General features: G+C 37.3%; 1 protein-coding gene and 1 long non-coding RNA gene across 2 annotated transcripts in view; one reads left to right on the plus strand and one right to left on the minus strand.

Moving 5' to 3' along the window:
• Window positions 1–18210, minus strand: part of LOC132907269 (uncharacterized) — a 241955-nt gene that overhangs the window by 118985 nt on the left and 104760 nt on the right. The window lies entirely within an intron of this gene.
• Window positions 1–18210, plus strand: part of LOC132907266 (large ribosomal subunit protein eL32) — a 258415-nt gene that overhangs the window by 99398 nt on the left and 140807 nt on the right. The gene's annotated exons all lie outside the window — the stretch shown is intronic.

Genomic DNA, 18210 nt, shown 5'->3' on the forward strand with positions numbered 1-18210 from the left:
AAGAAACTTCCATTGCGCCTGATAAAACAAATCTCAAATGATGAAACATTTAAATTTAAAGCATGAAATGCAAGAAGATGACTTTGTGTTTCCTATTGTTTGGCACATAATTAAATCGTATTGTACGTATCACTGTGGCACTATACGTGAAACTGTGTTGCAGTGGGATAGTATCGATTACCTGGGCGCAGGATATTTATGGATGTTCTATTATAGCACCGAACGTTAGAATTACGTATGGAACGTTCACGTGTAGTGTATAGTTCACGTGTAGTATATAGTTTACGTGTAGTATACACCATTCTACGTTGGTGAAAAAAAGCTGTTCTCTACTAGTGTCATATTTATTTTTATCGTCCTTTTCTACGATAACACGTGACAGATATTTGAAGCGCGTCGGTGACCGTGTAATTCAGCCGTAAGTGAAATAGGTTCGTAAAGATCAGACGCGACGGCAACTGTATGTAATTCGGTAACCAAGTCGTAGTATCTTTATTATACGGTGATTGTCTACACAGTCGTTGCAATTACTAATTTTGTGAAATTCACAGACTGTTACGCTACGATCTTTCATAATATAAACAAACTCCTAAGATGAAAAATAGAATATATAATAGTGTGTTTATCGAAAACACCAGTCACTTTCCTAAATATAATTCTCCTTCCGTCTTCTAACTTGCAATATATCTATTACTATGTAACGAAATCTCGGTTCGTTTCTCGCTAACGCTTGTAAACTAATATAGGGGGGACAATTATTTAACGGGAGAAACTAAACGAGTTAATTGACACCAATTAAGACTTCGCCGAAATAAGTGGGATTCTACAACGGTTCGCTCTTCTTCTACGTGTCAAATTGTCTCAAGTAAGTAACACAAATAACTTTCAAACAGCTGCTCCAATTTCCAGTAAAAAAAATAACAAAGCTCGACGATATTCAGTAGCTTCATCAATAAAATTCTTCTGTAATATGAAACACGGGTAATTCTCGAAAACTTGAAAGAAATTCAGTTTCCATCGAAAATAACGAAGCTCGCTATGGTTAAAGTTTCTTGATAAATCACGAAACTCATGCGATGCGTTAAAAAAGTTCTTTCGTAATATACAACGCACGACGCTCAAAAACTTCCCAATAAGAATTACGCAATACAAAACATTCATCGATAAAATTCCTTGCTAATATAAAACGGATATGACCGTTGAGAAATTTCATCCATAAAAATAACAAAATTCGTCGTTCTTAAAAGTTGTAGAAACATGTTTTCCTTTTGTACACACAACACGAACAATTCTAAAAAATTGATACAATTTCGTCTAAGAACATTAAAGATTGACTACGAATCAGCAAGTTCGAACGATTCGTGAAGAAAACTTCTTTCCTCGCGTAAAATACGAATAATCCTGGGAAAATTGATCCAATCTTTGAAAACAACAAGGTTTATCCCTGTGATTTCGATTGGCTTGGATCGACACGATGGGTAGCGGTCCGCGGAGAGGTCAGCGATGGTAAACGGTGTCGATTATAGGCGAGCCTGTTGTGGTGGTGGCAGTGTAGCATGACTGGTAGCCGATATATCTGTATACGTGTCCGTCCCAGCCGCCCGTGACCACGTGGCCTTGTCCTTGTACGACGTCGACGTCGAGCGTTCCGTGCCACCGACACCCGTCGTCGGTCGCCGTGGAACCTTCCTACGACGAGCCGCGGCGGAGAGAAGAGAGATGTCCCAGCTCAGCTCGCGTGTGCGCCCGAGCTTCTCGCTCTCCACGTATAAATGCACACGGCCAATACATGTAGAGATAGGAATGTGTGCTCGTGAACGCGTTTACGTGGAGCAAAGGCGCCGTTTAACGCGGAATTACGAGGTAATTCGTCTCTTGCCAACCGGCAACTGCGTCACCCGTAACTGTAAATCTTCTACCTATCGATTCGATGCAACCTTGGACAGCGGCTAATTGAGAGATTTAGAGGATACGTGGTGCGAGTGATCGAATCTTTAACTCGAGGAGGCCGTGAGTAAAGGTGCGTTTTTATAGAGGAATCTGTATATTTTTGGAGGATAAGCTATTAGGCGTAGAAACTTGTTACCCGTGGATTAGGTGTAATTTTGAACAGTAGATATTCGAGACGCTTAATGGAAACGTAAAACGAGCGATAAAACACCTTCATTCGAGAAGATCGCGGGTAAAGTTGCGTTTTAATGGGGAAACCCGGGAATACGTTTTTGGAGAGTAAAGTAATCCGATGCTTTGCACTGCGTCAGTTACAATATTACATATTTTCTGACTATTTTGGAATTTTACAAAATGCGACCTACGCGTGTAACGTAATCCGTAAAGCGAAGCATGGAAACTCGCAGGAAACACAGATCCCCGTAAATGGAGGAGAAAATCTCGATATCTCGTCACAAATAACGCGTCACGTTTTTCTTAACGACAGCTTGCAGTTGGAATCACCTTTTGCTCGCATTAATCACACAGTGCAAAGGAACTGTTAACTTTAACCTCGGTAGAAGATTAAATTGTAACTGACGTTTTCCTTAGAAGAAAGAATGCCAGTCTTATAGCTGCTAAAATACAAGCTAGAAAATTACCAAGGATTTTGTACTTACACGTGTGTTTTATCAGAAGATACCCAGAACAGGTAAAACACGCGTTCCGCAGTACATACAAATTTACAACTGTGATTCAACCGTATATATGAAACTTGTATGCAACTGTAATTAGTAGCCTGGTAACTTCACGAGTTTCGTATACCGATTTAATCAACCACAATAGATATATTGCTGAAAATTACTAACACGCGTAATCGTGTTTATCATTATGGATCGCGTTCTCGATTGGCTCACCCTCGCCTTTCGATTGCATTTCAAAATCTAATATTATTCTTGTTCTTATACGACGAACATGTTAAAACGAGATTATGAAATTTTTTATTCAAAGCTGACACGGAATAAATGGTTCAGGGTTACTCTTCTCTGATAGATTCTCTTTTAAACAATAAACGAAGGGGAATAACGTGACTTAATACAAGTAGTATTCTCTGTTTTTCACAAAGGGACAATTTTTTAATCGCGGACGCTAACGTCAATCGATTCTTTATTATGGAAATTTTTATTTCAATCTTATTTAATTTTTCGGATTGGAGGATATTAATTATTTCTGAAAGATTTATATCTTCCTATCTCTATCATCAGAGGGGTCGTATATGAATTATATCAAATTATTATATCAAATTAAATATACATAATACTTTATTGGCACTTTACTTCCTTAGAACACAATTAATCCGAAATATATGCATCTAGAAATAACTCGATAATTCTAAAGCGAACGTGAATTTTATCTGAAACAGTCGACGCGTTATGAATTTATTCTTTTACGGGCTTTACTTCCACGTGTACGTACGTTTATATGAGAGGAAAATGTATATATTCTCGTAGAAAAAATGTTGTAAAAACTATATAAGAATAAAGATAAAAAACAGAGTCGATCCTGCGAGTTTTATATTTCACGTAAATTAAAATCATATATCTCCCGTAACATCCCTTATATCAGATTTCCCTCGGTATAGGTTAACTTTCGTTTGAAATACTCTTTTCATTGGCCATCAATCTTGAAGATATCGTGGAAAGATTGAAATAAAACTCCTTGTATACCGTTTCTATTCATGAATCTGGAATGTAAACGTCGGTATTGCGTTTGCATTTTGTGCAAAATTATCCGGAAGAACTGATACCGCGTGTCGCGAATAGGAGAAGATTGGTATCGCGTCATCGCATCTCGCATAACATTATGCAATTTGATTAAAGACTCTTCGAAAACGAGGACAGGGCGATTCTCGACGAGAAGTAGAGTAGTAAAGATCTTCTGCTGATCCATGGATTTTCGCTGACGGTTTACGATGATCCAGCAGTCGTGTGTTGCGACGCTGATCAGGCAAAATACTACGAGGCAGATTAGTTTCATAGCTGTAATTTCTGGTCGAAGAGAGAGGAAATAGGAATTATCAGAATTACTGGTTATTATTACTGTTTATTTCTTGTTGTCTTTCATAATTATTCCATGATACTTGTTACTTTTTATATTTATTAAAATACTCGCTACTTGTTTACTGTAACTTATTAATATATTATAATGTAGCTTTTTATACTTTGATTTTTTTATCTTGATGTTATTACGTTAAAATACCAACAACGAAATTGTAAAATTGTATATAATTGTATAAATATTTAATTTTTTTAACGAAACAAAAACTAACTAAAATATGTAATTTTCTTTGATTCCAAGATTATGTAATATCAAACAGTTTTGTATTATTTAAATACAGGTATGATTAAATAAAATTTTCTAATCTCCTAGAAAATTACTTCTTTCGCGGTTATGTCACTATTCTTCCGGGACAACAGTTTGTGAATAATATAATCACGTTACATAAAACTAAGCTAAAACGGGAATAGAATATTTTCGATTCGTTGTTTCCACTTCGTTGCAGGATCACTGAAAATACTACGCCACTCGCAAGCCAAATCTGAAGAAATCAACGCCAAATTATTCTTGACCTACGCCACGGCACACCTATACAATAAATCCAAATATAGAATAAGAGCAAGATACAGTAATCGATCCAATGAACAACAATCGATCGTGACTCGATCCATGAAACTCCTAAGAAGAGTTTAACCTTTATCCTGTGTGTCAATTTCATGCTTCGATCAATTTCCTGTACGATGGCTTCGTTATTTGTAACGCGACACGAACAATTTAACCCTGAATGTACAGAAATTTCATCCCTTCTGTTTCTGATAGAATAATTCATAACTTCCCGTCGTTCTATCGCATTAACTTTCATCAGGAAAGTAAATTATTGTTTTATCGAATTACGGAACACGCGTAAGGATAATAGACACAACACGAAACCCTGTTACATAAACCGGAGGCACAAAAACAATTTCTATAATTTGAAAAAAGTCATTTGTCACAGTATCGTCGAATACTGCAGTTCCTCTTTCATTTCGTAGAATTGCAAGATCCGCACGGGAGAAAATAAACTATAACGAAACAGATATTGAGCAAATTTCTGAAATTCCTCTTCGCAATTACGATGCAAACGCGATGGCAAACTGTAAATTGGCTGAACGAAACGATGAATTGAAAATTTGCGTAAATCCAACATCAGCTAATTAAGAGACGTTCCTACAACTATTCCTACGATAAAAAGAGCTCCCTTAATCTTCTAAACCTAACCCACCCACCCACCAAAAAACCTACCGACGCAATTGTCTCGATCGGGAATAATAAATTCCCCATGTCTTGGCGTCTGTCTTGATATCGTTGAGTCACCGCACTTGCACAAAGCTTCGAAACCGACGCTACGTTTCATCTTCTCTCGATATAAGAAACTATCTCTAAAGAAAGAACCTAAGAAGCAGACGGAAACAACAAGAAGGCTCGAGAGGGGGCAAAGAAAACGGAACTCGTCTCCGCCACCGTGTTGGACACGTGACACGGATTTCGAGATCGGAGGATGGCCGGTCGACGTGGCATATACGACGAAAGCACGCGATGCATCTAAACCGGGAACACGTGAGAACCAGTTCGGATCCAGTTCCCCCGGCTGCAGTTGCACCGGCTGGCGGTGGCGGTCGCATCGATCGCTCGGTCGCCAAGGCTGCGTCTTATTCGGGCAAGGCCAAGGTCGTTGGCTGGCATTGCCGTCGAGCGAAGGTGAGATCGCAATTTTCCGCACGGGGGTTGCGCGCGGAAAGTGCAGCCGGGGTCACGGGCGATCCGCGAGATCGAACCAGCCGTTCTTGGCATTCGTCGGGATCGATGCGAAAACAGGGAGCAAAGGGATACAGAAGTCGCGGCAAGGAGAAGGGGACAGGCATTGGTCGGACGTGCCAACAAATTTTGTGTAGGTGCGTTTCAAGCAGGTTAAAGTTAAAAGTAGTGGTACGAGACAGATGGAAGAGGTTCCGATTGCTCTTGATGGCTTTTAAAGGGGATCGAGCGAGGTTTAGAGGAATATTTTTGGTTAGTTTTGTGCGCACCTTTGGAACAGATTGGAATTGTTGGGAAGCCTTTCGTAAGAAGTACATTATATATTTTTAAAGTAGAACAACGAGTCGACGTGCCAATAGATGTGCTTTCTACACAAGTTAAATATGAGACGAGTAGTTAAATTAATGTTGACATAAGCTTCTAAAGGCGACTAAAAGGATTATAGCAAATTTTCTCATGAAATTTATGAGCGCTATAATTTGTAAATTTCGACGGTGATTCTATGTGCTTGTAGATTAGTTCGCTAGTATTAGTTAGTAGATAGTTGGCAGATGGTTGATGCGAGCTTCCTAAAGGAGGACATTAAAATCTACCGAAGTTATCGTAGAGTTTAGTCATAGATTGTTTATGTTTGAGTTATTATAATCCGAAGGATTATGAGTTTAACGCTCGTAGATTGATTTCCTCGTTGAATGTCTCTGTGTTCAATATATTTTTTAAACAAGAAATTTTCTATGGTATTTATGGTATAAATAATTTAGTTTAGAGGAAAGGTCTGGCAAGAAAATGGACCGAATTCTCTCATTCTTACTCGGAAGCTCGCATACCTTATCGATGATCCACATTCTTCTCGAAAACGAACCTTCGTTTATTTTAATTCCTGTCTATGTGACTATTCATTTCCCTTTTATTTCTAAGAAACTAAATGGATCATAAATCTGTTCGAAATTAAAATGATAATCCAAAGTCGCGTAACTGGAAATGAAATAACTAAAAATGAAAAAGGTAACTTTTATTTTACTTCTCTCTCTCTCTCTCTCTCTCTCTCTCTCTCTCTTGTGAGCAATATTACATATTTGCAAAGTGAGCGATAAAAGCAAATAGAACGACGTTAAACGAGCAATAAAACTTTGATAAAGATTGTGGTATATCGTTCAGGTATCAGCAACAGTAAAGTTGCGCAATAATGACCACCTCAGCGATGATATAATAATAGTATTGCAAACAATATTAGTCAATAGGACGTTTCCTGGTTAGATAATGACAGCAAGGTTACGTGAAAAGAAGCAACGTGCGCGAAGGATGTTGTTAAAGCTGTTCGAAGCTGACTTCTACCTAATCGGCCTATAATACGAGACAAGACTGGTTGCGGTCGGTTCATCTCGTGGCTAGGCGGCTTATTTAATTGACTCGAGTTTCGTGCGTTGCTCAATTTTCCACCGAGACACGTATTTTTATCCGTGATATCGCTTTCAATCTCGATGTTGCTACCTGATAAACAAACTACAAATTGAAAGAAATAAACGAAAATTCCAGCTTGAGCTGGAAACATCGCTTCCTACATCATTTACTTTGCCAGAGGGAAATTTCGTTCCAATTTTCATAATTAGCAAAAAAAGATTCTATTATTATTCAATCGCCAAAACATCCTACAACATTTATTACCACGAAATGGCATTCCATTTTAACTCCCCGTAAATTTCATAAAAATTTATATTTTCTTTATATTCAATTACTAGACATCTCGTATTATTTATGCCAACGACTCTCCAATTAGTAAAAAGTTGAAGCCCCGTGTACCACGTATTTCGACAAAAACAAATCACCTCGTTCTCCTTCCACCCCGTAGACTATTCTTCCGTTCAATGTTTCGAATTCTGTTTCTCCCACGACGTTCTATAAATTCTTGTGTGTGTGGTAAAAATCGAAGGTCTTGACATTGTTCCTCTATTCAGCCATCGCATCGATATCGCGACTTTAAATACGCCGATGCTCGTTTAAGCGGTACATCACCCTTTAAAGGAGGTAGAACCGGCGTCGAATAGAAGACCTGTGGCGATATTCTACGTACAGTAGTGGCTCACGGAAGTATTTCAACGTCACAGAAAACTTTTATGCCTGCGTGTTACGTAAAACATATCGAGACTTTATTAGCGCTTTAACGAAACGCTTTGCACTATTTGGATGCAACCTGGAAATGTACATGAAAGTTACGAGATATTCACTGCAACGATACATTTAGTAGTAAATTAGTATGTCTATAGTATAGATAGCCGTAAACATGTCATTGGTACCAAAGATAAACGTACATCGTGGCTTATTATTAGCGAGTAACTGAGTGCGTTCAGACACTGTATTGATCTTTCCAAAGTGTACGCGATAATCATCGTGAAACTTACATCTTGAGATTTGTTTCAAATTTTGCCAATGTGATCGCGATAGACGAGCTTCGTTGCGGCGCTATTCAAATTCCACATTATGGAAGTATAATAACGCGTGTTGAAATACTTTCGGCAGCGACCGTATACCGTGGCTCGTCTGGCACACAGTCAATAATGCACCCAGTCGATTGTATACGAATCGTGTACGGCCCAAGCATACTGAAATATTTTAGTCTTATGTTTCGTAGTTTCTGTTGGCACTCCGGTATCAAGGACAGCCTTCATTCTTGAGTCGAGGCGGAAACGCGCGATCTTTCGCCGTTTCGATCGTTCCAACGTCCTAACTAAACAACATTGGAGGAGGACGGAGAAGAGAAGCGAAGTAGGAAGGGAGTTGTTTTGGTGAGTCAAACTTAATTGTTTCTTCATCTGCGCGATGATTACGAAGGATTGCAGTTGGAAATGAATCGCAATTATTGTTATCGTTTGCTAATTATTGACGTAGAATCGATTCTATTTGCATTGAAATACATCGATACCGGGCACGTGTATAAAAGCGATTGCATATGAATTAAGTTATGTGTTTATTAATATATGGAATTGTTCATGTCGTCTTCGGAGCGTCGTTTACTGTATCGAGCGATGACTGTTTTCTCTTGATAAATATTGCATAGAATTTCTGGGATTTTCCCAATGAACGTTGATATCATTAAGTTTTGTAAAATAACACGTCGCAAATTTTGTTAATCGCCTGTATATATATATATACACAAGGTGGTCACTTCAAATAATTTTAAGAAGATTTCCTATTAATATACTTAAAAATAATATACTTTATAAATAAAAGATACGAAAAGATCAATATCTATTTTCTTTAATTCACCTGCAACATGAAGCTACTTTTATTAGAAAAAGTCTATAGAATATTGCTATTTATAACGTTATTTACTAAATATATTGATCGCATATACTGTTAACAGGTATAGTCTAGAATAGAACCTAGCAAAATTCGAGGAGTGGCCGAGGTATGCTAATTACTCGTGTCGAAAGGAATGGACAAGTTCTTTCAAGGGAAACTTGAATCCAAGACCACTCAACTGGAGATTATCTTACAATTTTTGTCAAATTTATCCGCTACCTTTTCGTTAAAATTTCGTTACCACACGTCCTAATACTATTCTTACTGTTTCTCCATCCAAAACCAAATTGATTCTATCGTGTTGATCACGCGAATTATGTAAATTATGTTTCTCAATATCGATGGAAGCTTAGAATCGCGTGTGGATAATCTAAAGAAAACATCGACTAATATCGACAGATATCGATACCAGATGATATAAGTTCGTTGATCTACATCAAAACCACATAAAAAGTTTATTAGCTCAATGTAGAAATTCTCTAGCGTTTAGCTTGCTTGATATTTCTTCGTACACGCGCGTAAAGAAGCGTGTGTATTATTAAGAAGCGGTTTTAATTACTTCCGGCTTGAAAATTCCGGATCGTTCGATCATTAAACGACCACCTTCTAGCGAAACGTGTTTATATTCCAAGGCCTTGAGAATCATTTCAAAAATGAAATTTTGCAGTCGAACACACACATCTCGCGTATCTCTTCGTCGTTAATAATCTTTTCACAAAGTGTATCCATTTCGAAATGAAATCCATCAGAAGATATACTTCACTGTAAACAATTAGGTCATATTCATCGTTCAACATGAACGAGCAATTTTCTAATCGAATAAAATGTACAAAATAATATACAAGGAGATTGTTAATAGCGAAACATTGAATTAGTTTCAATTATTTATAGTAATTTTAATTCCTGCTGTTCGTTTCAATGGATTTTTAAACTTTGTCAGAGAATCAACGCTGCTCTACCAGATGCATATCATGAACATAAGTTACTACTAGACACGATATCAAACACACACATAATCGAGTTCGACATAGTTTAATGTCATGTTACGTTCCACGAATATGACTCCTCGGATCGATATTAATTCCTTGACAGTCTTTTATCACTGAAATCATCAACCTAGATTATTAAAAACTTGTATCAAGCTGATTCTAATCTCGTGCGAATAACCTGTGTATACAATTTAAGAAAGTAAAAATTTGAAGTTGAGGAATAATTTCTAACTGTTACTTGTCATGTTTGTCGACATCGAACATTTGCAACGTTATATATTCGACATAGTTCAATTCTATATCACATCCCATGAATATGTCTTTACAAATCTCAACGATTGCTTATTATCCAAACTATCATTTTGTATCGGTGGAAGTTCTCGTTAATTTTTCAAACAACATACAGAAAAAAGAAAAAAAGAAAAATTCGTAATCTAGAAAGAATATTCAGCCATTATCTGCTACGATATTAAAAACTCGAAAAACTGAGCACGATATAACGCCGAATAAATTTCATATACTTCAAATCTCCACAATTTTTTGTCCCTGAAACCATCAATTACTATAGTAAGATATAAATAATCTCAAACAAATAAAATCTCATACAAATCTTATTGACAATCAACGCGAAATAAAAAATCGCAAGAAATAATAAGAAAATAAAAAAAAATTAAGCACCAGAAAAGAACTTTCAGCTTTCGCTATTGTCCCTTTGCTGTAGAAAATTTTGGACAAACTACGTAACCGTTAGGCTCGAATATCGAGTTTGATTAAATTTGTCGTTGTTGGAATTTCGATGTGGGAGGCTCGGAGGATAAGCGAATTTTTTCGTCGAGCTACGTCGCCGAATATTCGCGGTCAATTGACGTCATGTAATTCGAGCAAACAACGATCGATGGTTAGTCGCGCGGCAGCCGGCGGAGCAACGATTTATCGATTCCATTTCACGTCATCGCACCACGTGTCACTAGATAATGCAATTTGCCGCAAATAGAATCCATCGCGGTAGTCCATTACACTATCGAGAATCACTTTGTCCGAGTGTATTAATTCGAGAGCTTTGCACGGTGCAAGCTCGTTCGCGGAATTTTCACCGATGTCTTGGAATTATACGTGGCGAGCTTACGTATGATCACCGGACAAAACGAGTGATGTAGAAGGATGTCAAATAAGTTGAACGTTTGTCGTGACATTTCGAGTAAATGAAAACATTCTTTGGTGAGCATTTGTAGCTTTAGATGGAATTATAATATTTCTGGAATATGTTAATACTTTTTAATACTTGCTTCTTAACAAATATAGACACGCGGAAAGGATTACGAAATAACGAATTACAAATAATTTCCATCTTTTCGATCCTTCGTCGAATTAACGGGCTGCTGCGATAAAGCGGCAGCTTCGCTTTCCAGTGATTTGTGTAAACCGATAGAAATCGACTGAAAATCGATCAGAATTAATCGATAATTTGTTAAAGTTTGTCTACTTTTTGACGATTCGTGAATGAAAGATAATTCGAGCTTTCAAATCGAAAAGAATTAAATTTCGAACGTATAAAGCTTCTTCGATTTATCGTTCGGAAAATTAGTCGAAACGAGTGAAAATTCGGTTCTCGAGTCACGTACGTACGTACGTGTGCATGTGTAACACAAGCAGAGTTTTGCAAGCGCCTCCAATTGAACTTGCGAACGTCCTCGACTGCCGTTTATCTGTCCAACTATCTACATTTAATATTTTTGACGGAATTTTTTCAAGCACCGTATTTTATCCGTGCACGAGGTTTCTTTTTTTCTCTCATTGGAGATAAATTCGTATTGAGAAATGGGTTATCACTTACGGTCACAACGTCAGCAAGGACTGTGCGGCCTGACGAGTCAAGGAGCGGAAACCTTGCAAAGTTCACGTTAAACGTTACCTTCTATCGTAAGTAGCGTGCCGAACGCGAAATCAAGCTATCATTGCGACGCTGACGAATCGTATGAACGGCTTCTTCGCTGACGAAAGCGCTTCCAATCGAAAGAATACCACAAATATGACACCTACGTTTCTTCTTCTGCATCCTTCATCCCTTTCAGCGTTTCGCTCTTCTTTACTGATAAAATTTGTCAATAATTATTAACCGAACTTTGACATTCGCGCTTATTCATTTGCACGTTTCAAAGCTTCGATAATTTCATTCTTGTTTATTAACAAAATTTCATAACGATCAATTCAATGATAAAACGACGAAGAATTCAGGACGAACGATTTAGGAAACGATTATCATTTTATCGTCAAAAGTTTCCAATATTTCTCATACGAAATTTTCAATTTTTTCTACAATTCCTAACGTTATATTTGACAGCGTGTTCTAAAGATCAATACTTGCCGATTACTCGCTTCCGATTGAATTTTTACTGCCACCGTGAAGAATGTAAAATCAACATTTCAAAAGTTTCATCTGCTTTTACCCGAATCTATTCAGTTTTATCTGACCATGGACATGCATGGCAAACTTCCTTCACCTTGCAACTTCTCTTTAGCCTTTTCACGACGTCAAATGAAACGGAACCTATTCCGATAAGATGGAACTCTATAGATAGAAAACGACGCGACGTCCTCTGCGACGGTTAATAAGCGAGGGTATTTAGGTGCAGTCATCGAAGATGAACCGGCTTTTCGTACCCTGACCGAAAGTTCGTATCCTTGACACAGAAAACGGCAGTAGTCTAAACCGAGGAAAGCGGCCGTTCCATTTGCGATTCAAATACCAGAAGCAACGAGGACGAGAATGCCAGAGCAGCGAGGCGAACTAGGGGGTTCAAGATCGCGAGGCGACATTTCCTCTTCGACAATCGACCATCCACTGTCTCTTCCTTCGGTTTTTCGCAGCCAGTTTTTCATTCTTTCTTCATTTGCTTCGTTCTCCTTTCGATATTCGTTCGTCATTGACCTAATTTCCTCGTTACGCTTCTATCTACGATTACACGCGATTTTTTTACCTACACGTTTCACACAGCGTGTGCTTGTCCTTCCGTGGAAGGATTTAGAGTTTATTTATGTTGAAGGTATGTCTAATACGACGTCCATTTGGTTTCATTAAGCGTAGCTTTTCTCAGAATAATGAAACAGAGTTGTTATAACCTTCGATAATGTACTACATCTGCATGATAATGACCCAGTTATTTTTTATATACATGTATATATACAATATGTGTATGTATATATTGACATCGAATATATTATTATTATTATTATTATGTACTGTTACGTGTGGATAAACAAGACACTTTATTTATAAAATAGTATTTCAAAAGTGTGGCAACTCGGAATATTTGTAAACTCAGTCCAATGTTAGAAGAACATGGAATCTGTGAAGAGAAAATTTTAAGGACTCAGTGCAAGAATAAAGAATTAGAAAAATTATAAATTGTTTCCTACAATCTATTCGTTATGTGTCTACAGTAAACGTCTATTTCTTCTGTATGCTCCGAAATAGTTTTTCGTTAATCGTCAAATTAAGATAATTCTTCGAACTTGTAAAATAAGTCCGCGAAACGACGAACATTCTGAATCCTTGCTTATTCCATCGCACCATCAAATATTTGAGTTATCATACTTTCGCTCATAGAAACCTATTCAACCAGCGATCAAAGAATTACTGTCAGCTTATCACTTACTTCCTTTTCTCTGTGAATGTTCACAACTGAACTGGGCCGAATCGGCGAGAAATTCTCGCGTGAACGTTCGTTCAGGAAACAACTTTCTCCCTCGCCCCCTACCGCACGATCCTCGTGAACAAACACTAGGAATGATTTATCATAAAAGGCAAAAGGGGTTCGTGCGGTGGCGTAAGCGATCGAAATTGAAATGTTAATTCGCTGCTACGGCAGAACGCGGCTCGATAAACTGAGATTTCCACAGTACCTAACCGATAACTGTAAACACGCGGCTGAAAGTCGTCGCGAGCCGCGAACACGCGCATGTATGCGGATTAACCTTGATCCTTACAGACTTACAACCTCGGCCGCACGCGCTCAGACATAGTATTTGCGTTCGGTAAAAACTGCGGATGATCGTCGATCAGCGAGAAAAAGAGACAGAAAACAGAGAGGAACGGGGAAGTCAGCAAAAACGTGGAAGGAAGAAAAAAGAGGTGGGAGATGTTTTCATTCGTTTTTTCTCGATCGACGACGATTGTGTTCTTCCCGAATAATCTGAATTTAACTCTCGCGGGCATGCGTATGTGTGTGTGTGTTAAAGTACAAATTCAAACTTTTTAAGTGACTTGTGAATTTTTTAGAAATGTGACCCGAATTGTTATTAAAATGTAGACAGTGTTTAATGATTTTGTTTTGTTTCAATATTTGTGTTGAAATTGGATTATTTTCGTGTAACTAAAAAATTGAACAAAAGATATCTCTGATAGGACGAAAACGCGAAGGGGAAAAAGTAACAACAGGATTAACGGAGATGTTTAAATCCAAATATTTGAAATGGGTTTTGATCTTTTGGCAGTCGTGAAAGATTATCGAGGAATGGAGATTCTTGTGGGACGTCAAAAAAGAAGTTGCTAGGGAATTTTGGAAGAATCTGGAAGGGACGTTTTGAAACGCGCGCGATTTCTCTAACGATTTTTTGATTAGGAAGGAAAAATTTAGAAAATTAAGGGCCACGACATTTTTGTCGAATTTCAAAGAATCAAATATATTTTTCTAAATTGTAACTCATATGCATCTTCTTCCTGACTCCTTTCCTACAGATTCTTCATATTCCTTTACGTACAACAACAGCATTTCTTTTATTCAAGAATTTCTTTACCGAAATAGTGGATCACTAAATTTTCTTCCTCGCGCCTCGAAAATCATCTGCTTTTCATTAACATTGTCAGTTGCTCTATTTTTGTTATAAAAGTCATAACGCAGTATCGCGAATGTTCTTCATCTCCAGCTACCATTCTTTCATTAATCCTCTTCAAATTTGTATTAGGTTGTCCGAAAAGTTTCTTTCGTTTCATAAGGAAATAATGGATGCGCACATTTTCCGTTTTAAATTATTTTATCGAATTACGTATAATCCATTTTTCTCTATCAAAATAAAGATCACAATGTTTAACAGATTAGATTTTATGTTTGTATAAAGATGCATCGTTGTAAAAGACGTGTCTGTAGAAGAAAGACACTTTTCGGACAACCTAATATATACTTAATAAAGATGAATTATTGATTTAAAAAATAGACAAATAAAATGTCATACGATCTCGACAGATTAAGAAGAATATTTCATTAAAAATCACAAAAGGACCTACGTAACTCAATACATTGTAGACTTAATTATAGTAGAAGGTTGAAGGGATGCTAGACAAATTCATTTATACAGACGAACGTACAATTTGATTAAGCAGCATTTATTCGCATGTATCGCATACCTCATAGACGAACTTTCAGCTAGGGCCAACGACATGGACCAGTCACGTTCCCGTGTCTAATCTATTGTTAAAAACAATTATACGAATTAGTCCGGAGAAGTCGAGACGCGATCCGGGGCAAGGTTGGCTATAACGGGAATTAGGCGAATCAACGAATTGCTCTCGTCAGCGTCAGCAGTGTCGTTAAATTCTCGTTGTGAATTTTTGTTTAGACTTACTCTCTGGGATTTTTCGACGAGAAAGAACCGTACACGTGTCTGGACTTAATTTTATTCTCCTTGAGAATACATTCGACGATGGACATTTTGAACGTTAAACAGTTTAAGCTAGGCTATAAACTAACCTCATTATCGTGTTTAAACGTTTTCATTTTATCTAAACCTTTTGTGCTCTATCGTTCCCACGACACAGAGCCCCAGCTTTTCAAATGTCATTTCATATCACGAGCTTGGCTTTTTATTAACCGTAGTCTCGCAAGTATGTTATATTCAAATTTTGTCTTCTTTTCAACGAGCAAGAGCATAACATTGAAATTGGATATCACATACGAAAAGCTGAAAAATCATAGTGATGTTTGTCGGATTATTTCTACTATTCTTATGAAACAGAGAACGTGCTGTGTTTATTATTGTAAAAAATTGACGATACATTTCCCAGTCGTGTAAACGTATCGTGGCGTAAGATAGAGTCGTAACTATACATTGATTATGAAATTAAAAGTGATACATGGAGAAATTCATGCACAGTCGAATTCAGTCTCAGAAACTCAAAGCCTTCGCGTACATCACCGTAATTTTCAATGGATCTAAAAAACGACGATTACTTGGTATTTTCTTTAAATACATCTTTACGGCCTCTATCGTGTAGGATATATTACACAAAATAAAATCAGATACCTAAAATTATCATTAATCAAATATCTAAAATTAAGCGATTAATCTAATCTAAACGTAATTCGTACTGTTGAGAATCACGTATGACCCAAAAATATCAATTGAAGGTTAACATGCTACCGCCATTGCGTTGCAGTTTCGATAGAATCAGCATTCCTAGAAAGCATTCCTTTTTCCCCTTTCGCCACGTAATTTCCCTCGACGCTGGAATTTCAAATTTATCGTAGCACTTTGCGTTCCTTAAGATCAAGAGAATTTTTATTTTATTATTAATATTATTATTAATTAATTAATATTTTATTATTAATATATAATATTTATTTATTAATATTTTATTTTTGATGTCCTTCTAAATATCCAGGGCTACGAGAAGGACCCATAAAAAAAATAGGATGTAAAAATAGACAAAGTATTGTGTCGAAAAGATCGAATGAAAATTCGCCACAGCTTCGCTTATGATTCAAACTATATTCGATCGTAAACGTTTGACCGTTTATTTCTTTCGCTGTGTGTCCCAATGAGACCGGGAAACGACCAGGAACTGTTGGATCAGCGATCGAAGAGAGTGAAGGGGACGCGAATACAAGACGGCCCTGAGAATGACGAATTCCAGAATGTTTAAACCATCCGCCCTTGCTCTATCCGCGTCAGTATCCCGAAATTCGACGTTCTTTAATATCATCGAATCGCTCGCCTCAACTTCTTTCTCCCATCTTGTCCTTCGAATAGACCAGACGTAAAACCGATTTTACGCGCCAGCATTGTCCAAAGATTGTTTAACTCCTGAAGGGAGCCATTTGATGTTCTTGCCGATTAGTTAATCAAGCACGTTGTTACATTATATTGTACTATATTTTCTTACTCGAAGAGTATAGATTTTCTGTATAAAAAAATAATCGAAAAAGTAATGAAAAAATAAAAAGTAAGGATGAGAGGGTGGATGAAAATAATTCCACAACGAAACTGTCGAATAAGAAGAATAAATTGCGTGATTTAATTATCGCGATTTGATAGAATAATTTGTAGTAAGAAAATTTGCATTTTTATTCTGATTTCAGACCTCGTCCCATTCGATTGTTATCTTCAAGTTTCTTGACTCGAGTTGAAAACGAGAAAACAACGGCGAAACGACGAATAGAGTGGGAAGATTAGAATTACAGAGAGTATTAAATGATCGTCGACCTCGGTCGAGGAAATTCAACGAGGCTACCGTCAGCGTTAGGCGCTCGTTCAATCGCGTTATCTGACCAATTAAAATCAACCGTTTGACGTTTGTTGCCCTAATAATTCAGAGAACGAAGGCGGATCCAAGGTCTCGCGGACTGCTTACTCGAACGAACAATGCGACTCGCATTGATTTCAAGCCTCCAAGGTTAGCTGAAGCGAATACATCGTGCGTCCACCTTCTGCCAGAACGATTGTGCAGCTAATAGAACGGCATTCTTGTGAAAAATCAGTGAATTTATTGCCAATAAAACGAACACGCGTAATGGATACGTTCAAACGAACGCGTTAAAAAGAACACGCTAAACGAACATGTTAATAAGAACGCATGAAATAGACAGGTTGTAACGAACATGATAGAATAGTGAAATTCAAACTTGCTTAATCACAAACTAAACTTTGTCGATTAATTAACAACCTGCAAGTTAGTACATGTATTTCGTACATTATTAAATTTGTTAAGGTATACCAATGTAATTTTCTGTATCGTGACTATCATATTCCGAAACTTGGCGTGATATTATTAACTTTCGTTAGCGATATTTAATTGATAATTAATAGAAAATTTGCCACAGTTTACGATGTATTAGAAACTTGGTTCCAAGAGTAACAAGTAGCG

The sequence above is a fragment of the Bombus pascuorum genome, chromosome 5 (genome assembly GCF_905332965.1).
Source record: "Bombus pascuorum chromosome 5, iyBomPasc1.1, whole genome shotgun sequence".
In the NCBI taxonomy this organism is placed as follows: domain Eukaryota; kingdom Metazoa; phylum Arthropoda; class Insecta; order Hymenoptera; family Apidae; genus Bombus; species Bombus pascuorum.